Here is an 18,201-nt window from a genome sequence, read left to right on the forward strand (position 1 = left end):
CATCAAGTCCTTCACAAATGTTTTGTTTGTGACTTTCTCTGTTGTTCCCTTTCACACTCAACTGAACTATGTGTTATGTCTTGTAAACGTAATCAAACATTTCACTTAGGTGTGTGGGTTAACACAAACCCATATTGTATGAAACATTCAGTTTTTCATTCACGTTTTTTCTAACAATTGCATCCATGCTAGGACTACAGTAAACAACACTTTTTACTAAAGTAAATCAAATTGTTCATTAAACAAGACACATTGTTTTAAATGTATGCAATACGACGACACTAAAAACAACACTGAAACTTTTCATTGAAATAGTGGACGAGATTGTGCATATTCAATGGATTTCTCCTGGTGCCTTTTTTCATCAGTCTTTTCATATTCTTGTTCTCTACTCAGGTGTCTCCTGTTCCTTTGGTGATGTCTGCTGTACACACATGGTATCATACACTTGAGCAAAGTGTGATACCACCGTTTGTTCTTCTCCTAAAATAAAGATGAACATTGACAAAAGTCAGAAGCACTCTTTTCTTTGACAGACAAACAAAACAATGCAAGAATAACCATACTCTCTGTTCCTTACTCATTTCTACCTACCTGTTTGACCACTTTGTCTGCTTCAGTCAGGACAGGGTTTTGGGGCTGACTCTGAGCAATCTGAGAAGAGCTCTCTGTGATCTTCTCCCCTACAGTGGCTACATTGTACTCTGTTTGAAATCCAGGTATCGCCTCCGGTAAGTTCCTCGGTCCTTTTTGGGACTTGAAAGGGTAGAATCATTTTGTGACTACATTTCTTTGTCATGCACTGATATGTTCTGGTTTGTGTTCGATTACTGCAGGCGTTCAAGTACTTTCTTTTTGTTCTAGATTGGCAGTGTTTGCGATGGTAGGAACTTGTCATATTCTCAACTTATTTTCTCTATGAGACTCTGAATGCTCTGTAAACATACTATTTTAGCAATTCTTAGAAATCTGAAAGCAGTGTTACCTGTATCATTTTTTGTCTTGGTAGTAGTATTGCAGCTCCAACATCAGCACTTAAATAATGGTTTGTGATGTTACTTGTCCTTGGAGTTAGTATACTCCTGAGAAGTCAAGAGAAATCTTACGTAAGCATTAATTATGTTTCACTTTTGAAAGCAAAGTACGTGTCAAGTACTTTGAAGGCATTTGTTGATACTTTTAAGCACTTTCGTTGATTGTTATTATCCTTCAATTAGTTATTACAAGTCCAACATTCTCTACATGATCTCACTCCATATTCAGAATGTGGGAATACAATTGTTTTTAGGAAATGCCACTGAATAGATAGTAGCTGCACTCTACAAAGATGAATTTGCTAATTAATCAGTCAGGGACACAGCTTATACTTCAGTAGTCTTAGATCATGTAATGATGATTATTGTACTTTATAACTAGCAAAATCCCCATATCCTGTTCATTGCCCCTTTTTCAGTTATGTGGATTGACTTATCCCTGAAGTGGTTAATTCTCACCTTGACATCTCATAGAACAACTGAATCTCTACCAAGGGTGAATGTGTCCTTCCTCTTAATGTCTAAAAGAAAAGGTTAAAATTCATTGAAGCAAAATGCAACAACCCAAAATGTTGGGGAGGTCGTTTCCACAGTTATTTCATATGACAGTGCTTGGAGTGAAACTACATGACCATGGTGAAGAAGAAAAAACACTTTACCTTGTTCCTCCTGACTGATGTCCTTATGCGTGTTTTGCACAGTTGAGCGTTTTGTGTCTTGTCGTCTGTGTAGGCAACAGCCCTCTTCCCTGGGATAGAACTAGATGATATTTAGACACGTTAATTTGACTTCTCCATTGCTCACATTGATGTGGATATGATTATAATGCTCTGTTTTGTGGGCTTCCCAAGAAAACAATAAATCCCTTACTACTTGTTCGAAATGCAGTAGCACAGATCCTAACAAATACAAGAAAGAGAATATCATTCCTGTTTTGAAAAAACTTCACTGGTCACCTGTATTATCTAGGATAAATTTGAAAGTTCTTTTACTTGTTTTTAAAGCTTTAAGCGACCTAGCACGTCTGTACCTTACTGAATGTCTGTCTTCATATGTTCCTATACGTGACCTGAGATCTGCACATACTGGCCTACTGCAAATACCACATGTGAAATGCAGAAAGAGTGGAGAGGCTGCTTTTTGTTTTTATGCTTCCAAATTATGAAACTCACTTCCACTTTTTATTAGGCAGTCAAGCTCGGTACATTGTTTTAAAAAACATTTGAAAATGTTGCTTTTAGTTAAAGTGGTTCTTTGTTCTTTCTATTTCTGTTTCTTTTTTTAGTTCTCTTTAATTGTTCTTATTTTATTACGACTTTCCTAATTTTTATTTATTTAATTGACATGTATGTTGCTTTACTGTATTGCTGTATTTTCCTTTACAACTGAAAGTATATCTCTCAATTTTAATATTTTATTTTTTCGCTTGGTTTTTAAAGCACCAAAGCACTATTTGTATGAAAGGTGCTCTATAGATAAAATTTATTATTATTATTTTTAATATTATTATTATAATACTTTGTTACATTTTTGGTTAGGACAAAGATTCTAGTAGAGGTGGCCTCTTTTACCCCGTTCCAAAAAATTGGAAAACTACCTTCAGAATACACTGACAATGACCATCTACTGTCTCCTCTAACTGTGAATTGTCATCATGCATATCTTGTGTATTATTTATTGTAGTTGGTTTTGTCATTCTGTAAAGAAGCCACCTTTCAAGGCACTATATAAAATAATGTTTGTTATTATTATTTACATTTTTCATCGTTAAATCTGGCGAAGAGTCTTAAGAGAATATCAAAGAACACGTTGCTCTTACCTTTCCATTCCAAGAAATGCCCTCAGCTCGGATTGCAGAGATTGACCTCTCTGTCTCAAATTCTGAGAAACATAGACTCGATTGAAAAATGACCATTTCCTAAGATTCACATAACATCACCAGTAAACATTTGCCACTTGACATCAATAGAAACCATAGAGTACATGACATTTCCAATCAGTTTTCTTTCAAGGTACAATACCAATCGCCTTGCCAGAAGAGTTATACTGCGGTAGATAAATATTACAAATGTCAGATACACGCAGAGTTGTTTGGATTACTATGAAAAGATTGGCAAATATATTTATGTTCATTATATTTCTTGGAGTGACAGAGCTAAAGAGAAAACAATACTTACCTTTATCTCTGCAGACAGGATCGCAAGGGATTCCCTTATACTGGGTTCCTATGTAACAAATAATACATTATTCAAAAAACATGATATTTCTCTGTCCATTGGCAGCATGATTGTTTATCATTACAGTTTTAGTTAGCTTTAATTTTGTAAACCCCAAGTAAACATAGTTTGTGCCTTTCTCTGAACTTTTTGGCATTTCAATTCAGTTGTTTGTAAGCTTATTTTACAGTTGCTAGGTTGATGAAGTTCCTGAACTGTGCAGTATTTCTTTTGGGTTTGGTGCGAATCATATTCTAGCGGTTGGGGGAAAAAAGCACAGGTGCCATCCCACCATTAAACCCTGAAACTTACCTTAGCCGATTCTTCAACTAAACCAGACGTGTTAACTAAGTGTTACAGTATGTTTCAAAGTGTGTATTTTAGCAAACACAACTGAAGTTCTGTTGTCTCCTTGGAGACACCTGGAACTGGTGTGATGCTGGTTCTATGACATCATTCGTTCTAAATGTAAATGCAGGTATTGGCACAACATAGTAAATTGATGTAAAGTTATGGATCCATTTATGATTTTCACTCAGTTTGAAAGAGTTCCTGTCGTGTGGTTAAACTTTGTGTTACGGAGGGTTAACTGGGGTTCTGGCTACTAGTTAGGCTTGGTCATTCAGTCATCTGGTTCATGAAATAGGAAGCTAAGAGATCTGTGTTTTAGTTTTACTGTTTGTTTTTGTTCCATAGAATAAGAAATGTTTCATTAATATTAGTAATAGAGTAGCTGTTTCTCTAAACAGTGTGTGTCAGTTTGCACTGCAGGTGTGCCAGGTAGAGACCATTTAAGAACCCAAAAATATGCTGTCATTTACTGCCGTGGCTAATTTCTGTTAACCTTGTCTCTCACTCACTTTGATGAGCAAAATGTTCATACATAAAGCATACATTTCTGATTGGTCAGAAGAAGCTTCTTAACATATAAGGTATAAAGAAAGTCAGAAAGTTAGGCACTTAGGTCAGCCTTAGGCAGTTAACCAAGACCATAATCCGATAAGAAGCTATTCCCTTTCATGTTGCTAAATGACATGTAGGATACATGAGTTACACCTCCACTTAAGAGACCTTAAAGAGACCTTGGCCAGCCAGGAGTGTAGAAAACCGTAAAACAGTTCTTGAGGACCTAATTGTTAACTCTTAACAGGCAAAGGTTCCTTCAGTCCTATGAGAAATATTTTAGAATTGAACTAAAGTGTGTTTCCGATACAGGAGCATATGTCTGTCAGGGCCTGTTGGAGAGGCCCTGGATGAGAACCCCTGGCTGCAGTTCCACATCCCCCTGAAAGTAAATAGAGGCATAAGCACTGAGCTAAGGACACTGCTCCAGGACATGCTGGCTGTCGATCCTGACCAGCGACCAGAAGCCATCCAGCAGAAGAAGCAAGTCAGGCAAACCATGGCACGAGAGAAAACATCTTTGTAGTGACTGATAGCAAGATGTCCGTGACCAAGGGCAATTCGTCTGAGTAAAGTCTGATTTCATTTTTATGTCCCGAAAGGCCACTGCCTTTGTGCTGTAGATTTCTGATTTAGACGGGCATTTCTATGGACAACTTTGACTTTTCTGTGGGTCCAATGAAAATAAGTTTTTTAACTTATTCTTTGTTACAGTTTTCGAAAGTTTAAAGACATTCACTGAGTTGACGATAAAGGAAAAGTTTCATCTTTCACCTCTTCGAAGGTAGGCCGGTCAGAGGTACAATATATGTCTTCATGTCTTCATCCTCCATGTTTGTAACTACAGGTTTCACAGTGTTGAGCTAAGACACAAAAACACCTTCAAATGGCAGATCCAAATGTATAAACCTGGGCTGAAAAAGTGTGTACAGTATATACTCTGTGTAGGTCTGATAAAAGTATTCGAGTCAAAGTGTCATATGGATACAAATTCTCATGATTTTGTATTGTGTGTTTTTTCTCTGTTCTGCTTTATTGAAAGAAATCAGATGCTCTTCCTGAAACTTACCTTAGCTGATTCTTCAGCTAAACCAGACAGACTTCTGAAATTCTCAAATATTATCAAATCTTGTTGGTGCAGAGGTGGTGGAGCCCATTACCAACAGACTCACAGCTGAAATTGCTGTGAAAAGGGCTTCTACCAAATATTAACATGTGGGTGAAAATGTATACAATTGTAATATTTCCTTTTTTCCCTTTGAAAGTATAACATATGTGGTGTGAGAAAGAGGTCCTCATTTAATTGCATGAAACTCTGGCACTGGCGCAACAAACTGAACAAAGTTCAAGGGGGTATACGCTTTCTGTAGACACTTTATTTCCTCTTTTTCCATACTCTAAGAAATGATTTGGGAAACCTGTGGGACACTGGAGGTCATTATACATGAGCCTCTTTCTGCACCTTTTAAGCCATTGAAACCTAGTTGCCTTGTTACAAGGTCTAATATTACAGTAGGTGTGGTTTCCGTCTCCTAATTTCTGAGAATGATCAAATTGGGGAATAAGTTGTAGGGAATACCACTCTTGCATTTCTAAGAAAAGACTATCTCAAATGAAACTCGCTATAGAAAGACATCTTGTTGAAAAATTCTTTATTTTTTGTCATTTCTAAAGAAAAAACATTCATCAAGTCCTTCACAAATGTTTTGTTTGTGACTTTCTCTGTTGTTCCCTTTCACACTCAACTGAACAATGTGTTATGTCTTGTAAACGTAATCAAACATTTCACTTAGGTGTGTGGGTTAACACCAACCCATATTATATGAAACATTCAGTTTTTCATTCACGTTTTTTCTAACAATTGCATCCATGCTAGGACTACAGTAAACAACACTTTTTACTAAAGTAAATGAAATTGTTCATTAAACAAGACACATTGTTTTAAATGTATGCAATACGACGACACTAAAAACAACACTGAAACTTTTCATTGAAATACTGGACGAGATTGTGCATATTCAATGGATTTCTCCTGGTGCCTTTTTTCATCAGTCTTTTCATATTCTTGTTCTCTACTCAGGTGTCTCCTGTTCCTTTGGTGATGTCTGCTGTACACACATGGTATCATACACTTGACCAAAGTGTGATACCACCGTTTGTTCTTCTCCTAAAATAAAGATGAACATTGACAAAAGTCAGAAGCACTCTTTTCTTTGACAGACAACAAAACAATGCAAGAATAACCATACTCTCTGTTCCTTACTCATTTCTACCTACCTGTTTGACCACTTTGTCTGCTTCAGTCAGGACAGGGTGCTGGGGCTGACTCTGAGCAATCTGAGAAGAGCTCTCTGTGATCTTCTCCCCTACAGTGGCTACATTGTACTCTGTTTGAAATCCAGGTATCGCCTCCGGTAAGTTCCTCGGTCTTTTTTGGGACTTGAAAGGGTAGAATCATTTTGTGACTACATTTCCTTGTCATGCACTGATATGTTCTGGTTTGTGTTCGATTACTGCAGGCGTTCAAGTACTTTATTTTTGTTCTAGATTGGCAGTGTTTGAGATGGTAGGAACTTGTCATATTCTCAACTCTGAATGCTCTGTAAACATACTATTTTAGCAATTCTTAGAAATCTGAAAGCAGTGTTACCTGTATCATTTTTTGTCTTGGTAGTAGTATTGCAGCTCCAACATCAGCACTTAAATAATGGTTTGTGATGTTACTTGTCCTTGGAGTTAGTATACTCCTGAGAAGTCAAGAGAAATCTTACGTAAGCATTAATTATGTTTCACTTTTGAAAGCAAAGTACGTGTCAAGTACTTTGAAGGCATTTGTTGATACTTTTAAGCACTTTCGTTGATTGTTATTATCCTTCAATTAGTTATTACAAGTCCAACATTCTCTACATGATCTCACTCCATATTCAGAATGTGGGAATACAATTGTTTTAAGGAAATGCCACTGAATAGATAGTAGCTGCACTCTACAAAGATGAATTTGCTAATTAATCAGTCAGGGACACAGCTTATGCTTCAGTAGTCTTAGATCATGTAATGATGATTATTGTACTTTATAACTAGCAAAATCCCCATATCCTGTTCATTGCCCCTTTTTCAGTTATGTGGATTGACTTATCCCTGAAGTGGTTCATTCTCACCTTGACATCTCATAGAACAACTGAATCTCTACCAAGGGTGAATGTGTCCTTCCTCTTAATGTCTAAAAGAAAAGGTTAAAATTCATTGAAGCAAAATGCAACAGCCCAAAATGTTGGGGAGGTCGTTTCCACAGTTATTTCATATGACAGTGCTTGGAGTGAAACTACATGACCATGGTGAAGAAGAAAAAACACTTTACCTTGTTCCTCCTGACTGATGTCCTTATGCGTGTTTTGCACAGTTGAGCGTTTTGTGTCTTGTCGTCTGTGTAGGCAACAGCCCTCTTCCCTGGGATAGAACTAGATGATATTTAGACACGTTAATTTGACTTCTCCATTGCTCACATTGATGTGGATATGATTATAATGCTCTGTTTTGTGGGCTTCCCAAGAAAACAATAAATCCCTTACTACTTGTTCGAAATGCAGTAGCACAGATCCTAACAAATACAAGAAAGAGAATATCATTCCTGTTTTGAAAAAACTTCACTGGTCACCTGTATTATCTAGGATAAATTTGAAAGTTCTTTTACTTGTTTTTAAAGCTTTAAGCGACCTAGCACGTCTGTACCTTACTGAATGTCTGTCTTCATATGTTCCTATACGTGACCTGAGATCTGCACATACTGGCCTACTGCAAATACCACATGTGAAATGCAGAAAGAGTGGAGAGGCTGCTTTTTGTTTTTATGCTTCTAAATTATGAAACTCACTTCCACTTTTTATTAGGCAGTCAAGCTCGGTACATTGTTTTAAAAAACATTTGAAAATGTTGCTTTTAGTTAAAGTGGTTCTTTGTTCTTTCTATTTCTGTTTCTTTTTTTAGTTCTCTTTAATTGTTCTTATTTTATTACGACTTTCCTAATTTTTATTTATTTAATTGACATGTATGTTGCTTTACTGTATTGCTGTATTTTCCTTTACAACTGAAAGTATATCTCTCAATTTTAATATTTTATTTTTACGCTTGGTTTTTAAAGCACCAAAGCACTATTTGTATGAAAGGTGCTCTATAAATAAAGTTTATTATTATTCTTTTTAATATTATTATTATACTTTGTTACATTTTTGGTTAGGACAAAGATTCTAGTAGAGGTGGCCTCTTTTACCCTGTTCCAAAAAATTGGAAAACTACCTTCAGGATACACTGACAATGACCATCTACTATCTCCTCTAACTGTGTATTGTCATCATGCATATCTTGTGTATTATTTATTGTAGTTGGTTTTGTCATTCTGTAAAGAAGCCACCATTCAAGGCACTATATCAAATAATGTTTGTTATTATTATTTACATTTTTCATCGTAAAATCTGGCGAGGAGTCTTAAGAGAATATCAAAGAACTCTTACCAAAGTTGCTCTTACCTTTCCATTCCAAGAAATGCCCTCAGCTCGGATTGCAGAGATTGACCTCTCTGTCTCAAATTCTGAGAAACATAGACTCGATTGAAAAATGACCATTTCCTAAGATTCACATAACATCACCAGTCAACATTTGCCACTTGACATTGAAGAATGATGTGAAGACGGGGGTTTGAATTTAATCCTTTCTGTAGGGGGTTTAGACTTCTAAGTCACAAGCTGGGGTTTATGGCAGGAAAGGGGATTAACTGATAAGGACTGCAGATGCAAGCTAGGAACCCCCCTGGGTGTAATGTTAAACTGACCATTTGCCCAGAACATCGTAAACTGGCAAAATACCATGAACCCCCCTCTTTACCATCAGACCAAGTAACGTCAGAAACGGAGAAGAAAACACTATATAACCCAAAAGTTTGTAACAGTACGGCGAACAGTACTTCGGTTTTGTTGTTTCTTGCGGGAAACAAGACTTCGACTTTATTGTTCCTTGCATGCAATAAACTCATTTGTTTTACTTCATCTCGGGATCAAGAACCTTATCTCTTCTGTTACACCAGTCCCCTACAAGTCTGATGTGCCCTACCGCTGATCAATTTCCATATGAGAATAGCCAGAGTGGAAACCGTCAGCTGGTGCCCTGTGAACTGTGTCACAGGAAGTTTGCTGTAAAGAGGCTGGAGAAACACAGCAAGATCTGCAAGAAGCTTCAGAATTCAAAGAGGAAGGTTTTTGACTCTTTCAAGCACAGGGCCAAGGGAACAGAACTGGAGACATACATCCATAAGAAGAAGGTTAGACCGCCAATCGTGGTAAGGGCTATCCTTAAACTCTTTCCAAGCTTCCCTTGTTTTCTCCTAGAGTCAGACTCAGCTTATAAATCAATGTAAACAATAAATAAGTGTTTTATGAAGTACTCTTCTGAAAAACTGCCGCAAAGGCACATTTGCCAGACAGAATAAATGGGTCTTAGTGACTTCTGAATTCTGTTGTAAAAATCTACATGAGATATCAAGCAAATAGCACTCACGGGAAACAAAACCATAACTAAATTGTACTCTCTACCCAATGACATGAAAGGTAGGCCCAGAAAGCTACGTTATTACTGTATTGATATTTTCTTGCCTTGTGAATGGTTTGCGACCAGACTGTGTACGCAGTGCTAGTCTGGACTTTTTCTGGAAGCTGTTTCATTGGTTTCATTTCCTGTTCCCAGCTGAGAAAGAACAACTGGAGGCAGAAGCACGAGGATTTCATTCGGAGCATCAAATAGGCCAGGGAGGTGCAGCAGGTGATCACGCAAGGAGGGAAGGTTGTGAACCTGCCCCAGCCCCCCGCGAATCCAAACCCCGACTACGTGCCCTGCCCTCACTCCGGCCGGCGGTTTGCCCCCAGGCCGGCACAGAGGCACATCCCCAAGTGTCAGCACATCAGGAGCCGACCTCCTCCTCCTCCTCACAGATGAAAACTGATGTGAAGAAGAGTAAAAGAGTCATGATCTTGGCTCACGACTCACGTCCTGCTTTTTCTTTTTAGAAATATATTTAGCACAGTTCATCCGTATGATGATAAAAAAAATGTTATCTTGTTTTAATAAAATGATTTTTTTTTGGTGGACTGGTGTTTGCGTAACTGTGGTTATTTCAGTTTTTTTCCCTTGCGAAAATGTGTGTCGACCGTGAAAATAAATTTCAAGCTGTTCTTATCATTCATACACCTTGACCTCCTAAAAATAATTGTTCAACCTGGAACGTACAATTAGCAGGCAATAGAACAGGTCACATTGGCCTTGGAACCATCAAAAAGTAGTATTCACACATTCTCTGCATCAATTTTCCTTTAAAACAACTGAAAAAGCAAGGTAAAGAGTGATTGATTTTTTTAATGAAAGTTATTTGATTTAATTTATTTAATTTTCATAATATTTGAAATATGTTGGGATTAAAAGAGTAGGGGTGTAACCCCGGCATCCTGGCCAAATTTCCAATTGGCCCTTACCAATCATGGCCTCCTAATAAACCCCTTCTATGAATTGGCTACATTACTCTGCTCTCCTCCCCACTGATAGCTGATGTGTGGTGAGCTTTCTGGCGCACTATGGCTGCCGTCGCATCATCCAGGTGGATGCTGCACATTGGTGGTGGTGGAGGGGAGTCCCCATTACCTGTAAAGTGCTTTGAGTGGAGTGTCCAGAAAAGCGCTATATAAGTGTAAGCAATTATAATAATTATTATTATTATTAATTATAATTATTATTATTAATGTGACTCAATATTATCTGCAGCTCTTACACTCCAGGCACCTGATAAAGTGGAACGCAGTGTCTTTGCCTTACATGGCGCTCAGCTCTTCCTCAATCCCAGCAGAAGCAGCAGCCTCCGGGTCCTGCCTCATGCACAGCTTAAAATGCAACACCGAGTAATACAACAAACAACAGGGAAAACCATTCACGATCAGACACATCCGTTGATTGCTGGCTCTCAGTAAAGGGACATTGCTGTGGTCCACGCATGAATCTGTTTTCTAAGTGCCTTATCCAATACAGTGTTGAGGCCAGTTTTCCCAGAAGCCATCTAAAGGGGAACACACAATAACTTGTAAAACCTCCAATTTACATCACAAAATAGACTACATTTCAAGGTTAAAGAATTACCATGTTCTGCGATTCAGAACGAGGCAGCAAAACTTCCTGTAATCTGATGTGGCCCTGTGACATTGTAAAGGAGCAGGCTTGTGAATACATCTCGTTTAATCCAATGGAAATATTGCTCTCAACTTTTTTACGTTTTTGCCAATAAATAATATTACATTGTTAACTCTGCATAAAGAACCTTGGAATGGAACGTTTTTTGCAGTGAAATGTTTGCTGCATAACCTATACCTTTTCTCTCCTACATCACATTGCATTAGTCATTACAGTGATTAGTGAGCAGGAAGGGCTGCATCACATCGCAATTTGTGTGGAACTTGAATGCGAATTTGTTACAACATGGCGTATCTTACAGTACTTTCACAAAATTCATGATTTTGTGCTCAATTTTGAGTTTGTAAAGTTTTTCTATAATGTCAATGATTTTATTTTGTGACTGAAATTAAATACTTTTGTGTCTGCAAAATTGGGACTGTAGTTCCACCTTAACCTACTAGTACTGTAAGTCTTTGGACTGTGGGAAGAAACTGGAGCACCTGGAAGAAATCCACACAAATGAAGGGAGAACATACAATTCCATCCAGACTGCACCCCAGGAATTGAACCCAGGACCCCAGCTCTGTGAACCACAGTGCCACCTCATTGCTATAGTCACTATAATTAATGTCAAAACTCATTTGCAAATGAGCAGCCTGGGATCCAAAAGGATCAAGACAAGGATCCAAACAAAGCACTATCCCAAAGCTTGGCTTTGTACAGTATATCATACAGGGCTTGATGCAGAAGGCAGATAATCTAAGTCCATGCAATAATTGCTAAGGGAAAGTGACTTTGTGTTTTTGGAGGGAAGTCACTCAACATGGAGCTGTGTTAGTGAAATGATTGTTCTGATGTACGGCTGATGTCCAAACACTGAAAACATGATTGTGTATGCAATCGCACTCCTGAGCTCCATTGGGTATGGTTAAAATAACTTTTTATAGTTCATCACATTCAAAGTGTGTGTACCTGATGAAAGTGTAACACGCATTTGGAGGAGTTATTCAGGATTTTCTTTCATTCAACTATTTCAAGACCCATTATTTTCAGATGTTGTAGTATACGTGAATAAGGAAAGGCCTTCATATTACACAATGAAGGAATGACGTCGCAGGTGTGAAGAATGAAAGATTAATTCAGCTCACTTTGGGGAGTTTCACAATGGCCCTCCTTAAAGAAATGTGGGTTTGATTAAAGGAGTGAAGAAAAAGCACTGAATAATATTTGCTTCTGTAAACGTAATCATCTCAAAATATGGTTGAAGAAATTGAAGAAGGTTAAACATAATCCAAAACGTATAAGGTCAATTTAAGTACAACCAGAATTCTAGTGTTTATGCAATGCATCTGTGGGTTGATATGAAATACGGCCGTTCTTAAACTAAACGAGGTTATCGAGAGCATATTCCGAGTACAGCTGTGGCCAGTTGTACTGTGAACTGCGAGGACCGTATCTTATCCTGAACTGGCTGTGCGAATACCGTCCTCTGCTGGCAGAAGGAATAGATTACAACGGCACTGTATTGGCGATTAGTCCTATTGCTAGAATATTGAAACAACAAGGAGTCCGCGGAGTCAAGCAATGCTGAATAAACAAGTACCTGAAATTCAATAGGATTTTGTGTATTGATTACAAATAGGTGTGAAATTCTCATGTACAGTGGTATTCATGGATTCCTTACACAAGCAGCCGTTGTTATGATACTTTCGTAATCTGAATATAAATCTGTTATCTACTTGAAACTGTAATTATTGAATAGATTAATGTCTTTGAAATGCTTCATTAACTGGGCAGTTTCCATGTTTAGAAATGTTTTTATTTTGATTGCTGATTGCTAGATACTGTATGTTTAATAGGCATGCTGTTAATATTTTCTACAAGAGCCAAATAAGACAGATATGCTGTAGTAAGTTCTATATAAATTATATAACATAAGTTATATTTTGTTCTGAGGTCAATTTGAATCTCATACTAAATTACTGGTGTCCTTTTATCTGAGAAACACTACCTGATTGATCACCTGATGCCTAGAAATTAGCATGCACAGTAGCCCAGCGTTTAGCATTGCTAGCTCACAGTGCTGAGGCCCTGGGTACACTTCTGGACCTGGGGTGCTATCTGTATGGAGCTTGTATGTTCTCCCCATGTTTGCATGAGTTTGCTTTGGGTGCTCCGGCTTCCTCCCACACTTCAAAGAACTACTGGTAGGTTAATTGGCTTCTGGGATAATTGGTGAGTGTCTGTGTCTTCCCTGCATTGGACTACCATCCAGTCCCAGGTATCTCCTGCTTATTACTTTCTGAGGCTCTGGCTCCCCCGTGCCCCGCGACCCCTGACCCCCTGACCCTGAATTGGATGAAGCGGTTAGAAAATGGGTGGTTTCTGTTATGCTCTGGTCATGCTCTGCCATAGCAACAACTTGTAAAAAATGCAGATGCTAGGATTTAACTCAAAGAAGGAGCTCAGATCACTGTGTTGGCATCACTGTACAGGTGTCCGGTGTGTTTTAGAACATATGTTAAAATCTTATTTACTAACTTCTAGACTTTTTACCCCCCATATCAGTCTGCAAGTGCACAGTGGTCTGTGGACACCCTCCTTGCTCTGTTGTAAAACAGGAAATAAAAAGCAACTGGTTTTGACTTTAATGCACTGAGACTGTGGAACTCACAGAACTCTCTTGTCAGAAAGGCAGCTTCTAACAGCTTTTAAGTGAAGACTAAGAACACTTTTCTATTTTATTAAAATAGATTATATATGTTTTGTTTAAATATATGTTATAAATGTTAAAACGACAGCTCGTATAAGCTTGTATTTTTACCTTTCGATCATTTTTAGAATTGCTTTGAGTTGCTTTTACCATGATAAACAGTACAAAATATGAGGTGTTGAACTTGTCTAAAGTTTTAAAGCGCTTTATGACGTAAAGTGTGATGACAGTCCTTGGCGGTCTATGTAACAATTCTTCTTGAAGTAGGTCATCGGGCCAACAGTATACAAACATTACAGCTCAAGTGCTTTTGTATCTGAACGCTTTTAGGTAAGTTATTTAGCAGCTGCGGTATTAATAATGATTGTAATGGCAAATTCAATTGCAGGTAAAATAAAAATGGCGGATAACTTTCTTTCTAGCTTCGTGAAGCGGTCGCGCCACATTATACATATATACCATAATAAGAAACATAATATGTACAGTAGAATTTTTCACTTTAAGCTGGCATTATCCAGAACCGGGTCAGGGCCCGGACCCGGACCGTGCAGTGTGGTCCGTCGGCCTTCTAAAGATGTTTAGGAGATCGGGGCGCCCTTGGATTTGATTAGAAACTTGCATAATTTCTTAACTTGACCCCATTATCCTAAAAAAAACGGCCAGGCCCAGACCAAAGCATGAAGGCTGCGAGGATCGGGGGACTCTCATTTTTGGTCACAGCGTACAGTAGTAGATCAGTAACCTCTGTTTATCGTGATAACCTTTAATTATTTTCCAGTACTTTTTTAAATGATAAAACACATTGTCTCGCCAGTTTTGCTAAAGATACGGTTTTAGTGTTTACGCATAAATTTGTAAGCCGTAGGTTTAAATCTCGTGTTCTTATTTGCCGCATTTTCATCGTAAGAGAGGCGCTCGTTTGCGATTTACGCGCTGAATATTGTAAGCAGAGGAGCCTTAAGGCACAGCCTCGCCTTAACACCATCGTTTGCATTGTTATTGTCATCCAGAAAAGCAGTCGTAAGAAAATGAATCTGTGCCGGCTCCGAACATTAAAAAAACTATGTCTAGACTGCAAATACATCCCAATCTTACTATCAACACGTTTTAAGAGCCCTCTCCTTTCCACCGGTATACAAGCTAAGAGAGAAATGTTGGAAATCCCATCTGAAGTAGCCCTCGTCTCAGCTTCGGAGCTGTGAGCGATGGGGATCATAATTAAAAGGGGTACAGTTACTTTGAAAATGTGTATGTGATACTTAAATTTAAATAAAATAAAAAGATAAATTATATAACACAGACTGCTATCAATGTCCATGTGTTTAAGACGTATGAATCGGTTTTAAAACAGGCACACCCCTTTACTTCTCACAAATCCAACTGGAGTCTCAGTCCGTCGTCGCGATGAATTAGGAGCTCAGATGTAGGCTAAGTGATTGCAATTTACTTATTTAAAAGAACCACTTCAAATCAAAAGGGAGACATTTTGTAATGGTAGTTATCGTATTATACAGTATACGTAATTGTAGATATACAGTACATAAAGGGTATGAATAGGTGTGAGCTTTTACTGTATATTTAATATTTTATCTGACCCATTTGTAGAAACCGCCTACTCAGATTTAGTTAAGTGGTCTGCCACCATAAAGACAGAAAAATATAATGACATCCTGTTACATTAACTGTAAAATAAACGCCGTAACTGCGGCCATATGAAAATTTGGATAAAGATTATACAAACATCCTAAGGAGCTCTATGACCTATGAGCGTCGTAATAATGGTTGGTGACCTGACGTAACAGTGCTCCCTGAATTACGTGATCTGTATTTACCCAAATACAGATATATCACATAGGGAGATGCAGTCAAACATTGCATTGCTATCGTCGTGGTGAACTATTTCTCCGCTGTTTGAGACTTGTTTGGTAAGTGTCATCAAATATTCTTGTCAATTTGTAGCGAAATCGATATACTGTATCATAATCCTTCAGCTATCTATAATGTAGTGAAACGGCTAATTAATATTGATAAATTCCCTTATTCACAGTGACTTTTGCTCAAACCCCTGTTGCATAATGGGTTAATTTTATATAAAAAACATTTATATCATAGATATAATACAAGCTTTGAAATGAAATAGTACATTTCCAGGTTTCAGTTAAACATTTTTAAAAAAGCTCATGACTTTAAGCATTCTGAACATTGAGAATGTTATTTGGGAAACAAATGTTTATTATAATGTTTATGTTTAGGATCTGTCTCCTACTGAGTCAGCATGCAGCATTCAACACCATTAGGTTTAATATTAAAAAGTTGTGTATTTCCTGAATTGTTTTTTTTATTCTTTTCTATTAGACCATACTAGACTGTGCAGGATATCATTTATTTGCCATTTTTGCCTTTTCCAGATACCTGGGAAACAAAGCTCATATCTCATTTGCAAATGGAGCCCAGTCCTAAGCCTGGTGCTCTGTTCCCCTCCCCGAAGGACACAGACTCGAATCTGCCCCCACCCCGCCTCAGGATGGTCATGAGAGGCCCTGCGAGAGGCCGGGCAGGAGGGGCTCAAGAGTACGCAAACCTAAGGACAGGACTGTCCTCCCCATGGTGGCGACCCCTCCAGGGCAATGCCCTTCTCATGCCAATGGGAAGGAGCACTTTCAGTTGCAAGAGGAGCTACGAAAAGTGGCCGAGGCAGAGGCCGCGCTGAAGGAGGAGCATCGCCGGAGGGAGGCCAGTCTGCAGGATGTGATGCGCCGGAAGGAGGCCATGATGAAGGACGAGATTCGCCAGAAGGAGGCCATGATGCAGGCAAAGCTCTTTAGAGCTCAGGAGGAGCTGAGGATGGTTCAGAGAGAAATGGAAGACTCCAGAGAGGTGGCCGGAAGGGAAAATAGAGGACTCCTGACCCGAAGGAAGACACTCCAGGCGAGGCAGAGCGAGCTTCGCCCCAGAGGACCGTGGGCCAACCACCGCTCTAAGGCCGTGCCTCTTCTGACCTGCAGAACGGAGAAGCAAAAAGCCTTCACTCCAAGGAAAGCCCTTCCTTTCAAAGGAGACAACCTTGATTATGGTTCTCCAATGGAAGACGGCGGATGCGCAGAATCGCACTTTCCCTCTGCGCTTTCCCATCAGGAGAGACGTCAAGTGAGCCCTTGCAGCCGTGGGCTAGAAGACGTCCCCTGTGGAAGAAGAAAGTACCTCAAGAAAGCAAGGCTCCCTGAAAGTGACGTGTCAGCGGCACAGGCCGCGCAGGCCCACTTCAGAAATAACACCGCATGTCTGGATGAACAAACTCTGTCAGTGGAAAACAGATATTTGTCCCCTACAAGTCTGATGTGCCCTACCGCTGAGCAATTTCCATATGAGAATAGCCAGAGTGGAAACCCTCAGCTGGTGCCCTGTGAACTGTGTCACAGGAAGTTTGCTGTAGAGAGGTTGGAGAAACACAGCAAGATCTGCAAGAAGCTTCAGAATTCAAAGAGGAAGGTTTTTGACTCTTTCAAGCACAGGGCCAAGGGAACAGAACTGGAGACATAAGAAGAAGGTTAGACCGCCAATCGTGGTAAGGGCTATCCTTAAACTCTTTCCAAGCTTCCCTTGTTTTCTCCTAGAGTCAGACTCAGCTTATAAATCAATGTAAACAATAAATAAGTGTTTTATGAAGTACTCTTCTGAAAAACTGCCGCAAAGGCACATTTGCCAGACAGAATAAATGGGTCTTAGTGACTTCTGAATTCTGTTGTAAAAATCTACCTGAGATATCAAGCAAATAGCACTCACGGGAAACAAAACCATAACTAAATTGTACTCTCTACCCAATGACATGAAAGGTAGGCCCAGAAAGCTAAGTTATTACTGTATTGATATTTTCTTGCCTTGTGAATGGTTTGCGACCAGACTGTGTATGCAGTGCTAGTCTGGACTTTTTCTGGAAGCTGTTTCATTGGTTTCATTTCCTGTTCCCAGCTGAGAAAGAACTACTGGAGGCAGAAGCACGAGGATTTCATTCGGAGCATCAAATAGGCCAGGGAGGTACAGCAGGTGATCACGCAAGGAGGGAAGGTTGTGAACCTGCCCCAGCCCCCCGCGAATCCAAACCCCGACTACGTGTCCTGCCCTCACTGCGGCC

At 39.0% G+C, this 18,201-nt stretch overlaps 1 long non-coding RNA gene across 1 annotated transcript; it reads right to left on the reverse strand.

Moving 5' to 3' along the window:
* Positions 1 to 396: 396 nt before the first annotated feature.
* LOC138236030 (uncharacterized) lies at positions 397 to 2,917 on the reverse strand. The gene is made up of 6 exons (XR_011188433.1): positions 2,854 to 2,917; positions 1,694 to 1,793; positions 1,494 to 1,555; positions 986 to 1,082; positions 595 to 756; positions 397 to 483 (listed from the first exon to the last, which is right to left on the reverse strand). It is a non-coding gene; the product is annotated as an uncharacterized lncRNA (long non-coding RNA).
* Positions 2,918 to 18,201: the final 15,284 nt, after the last annotated feature.

The sequence above is a fragment of the Lepisosteus oculatus genome, unplaced genomic scaffold, assembly GCF_040954835.1.
Source record: "Lepisosteus oculatus isolate fLepOcu1 unplaced genomic scaffold, fLepOcu1.hap2 HAP2_SCAFFOLD_86, whole genome shotgun sequence".
In the NCBI taxonomy this organism is placed as follows: Eukaryota; Metazoa; Chordata; class Actinopteri; order Semionotiformes; family Lepisosteidae; genus Lepisosteus; species Lepisosteus oculatus.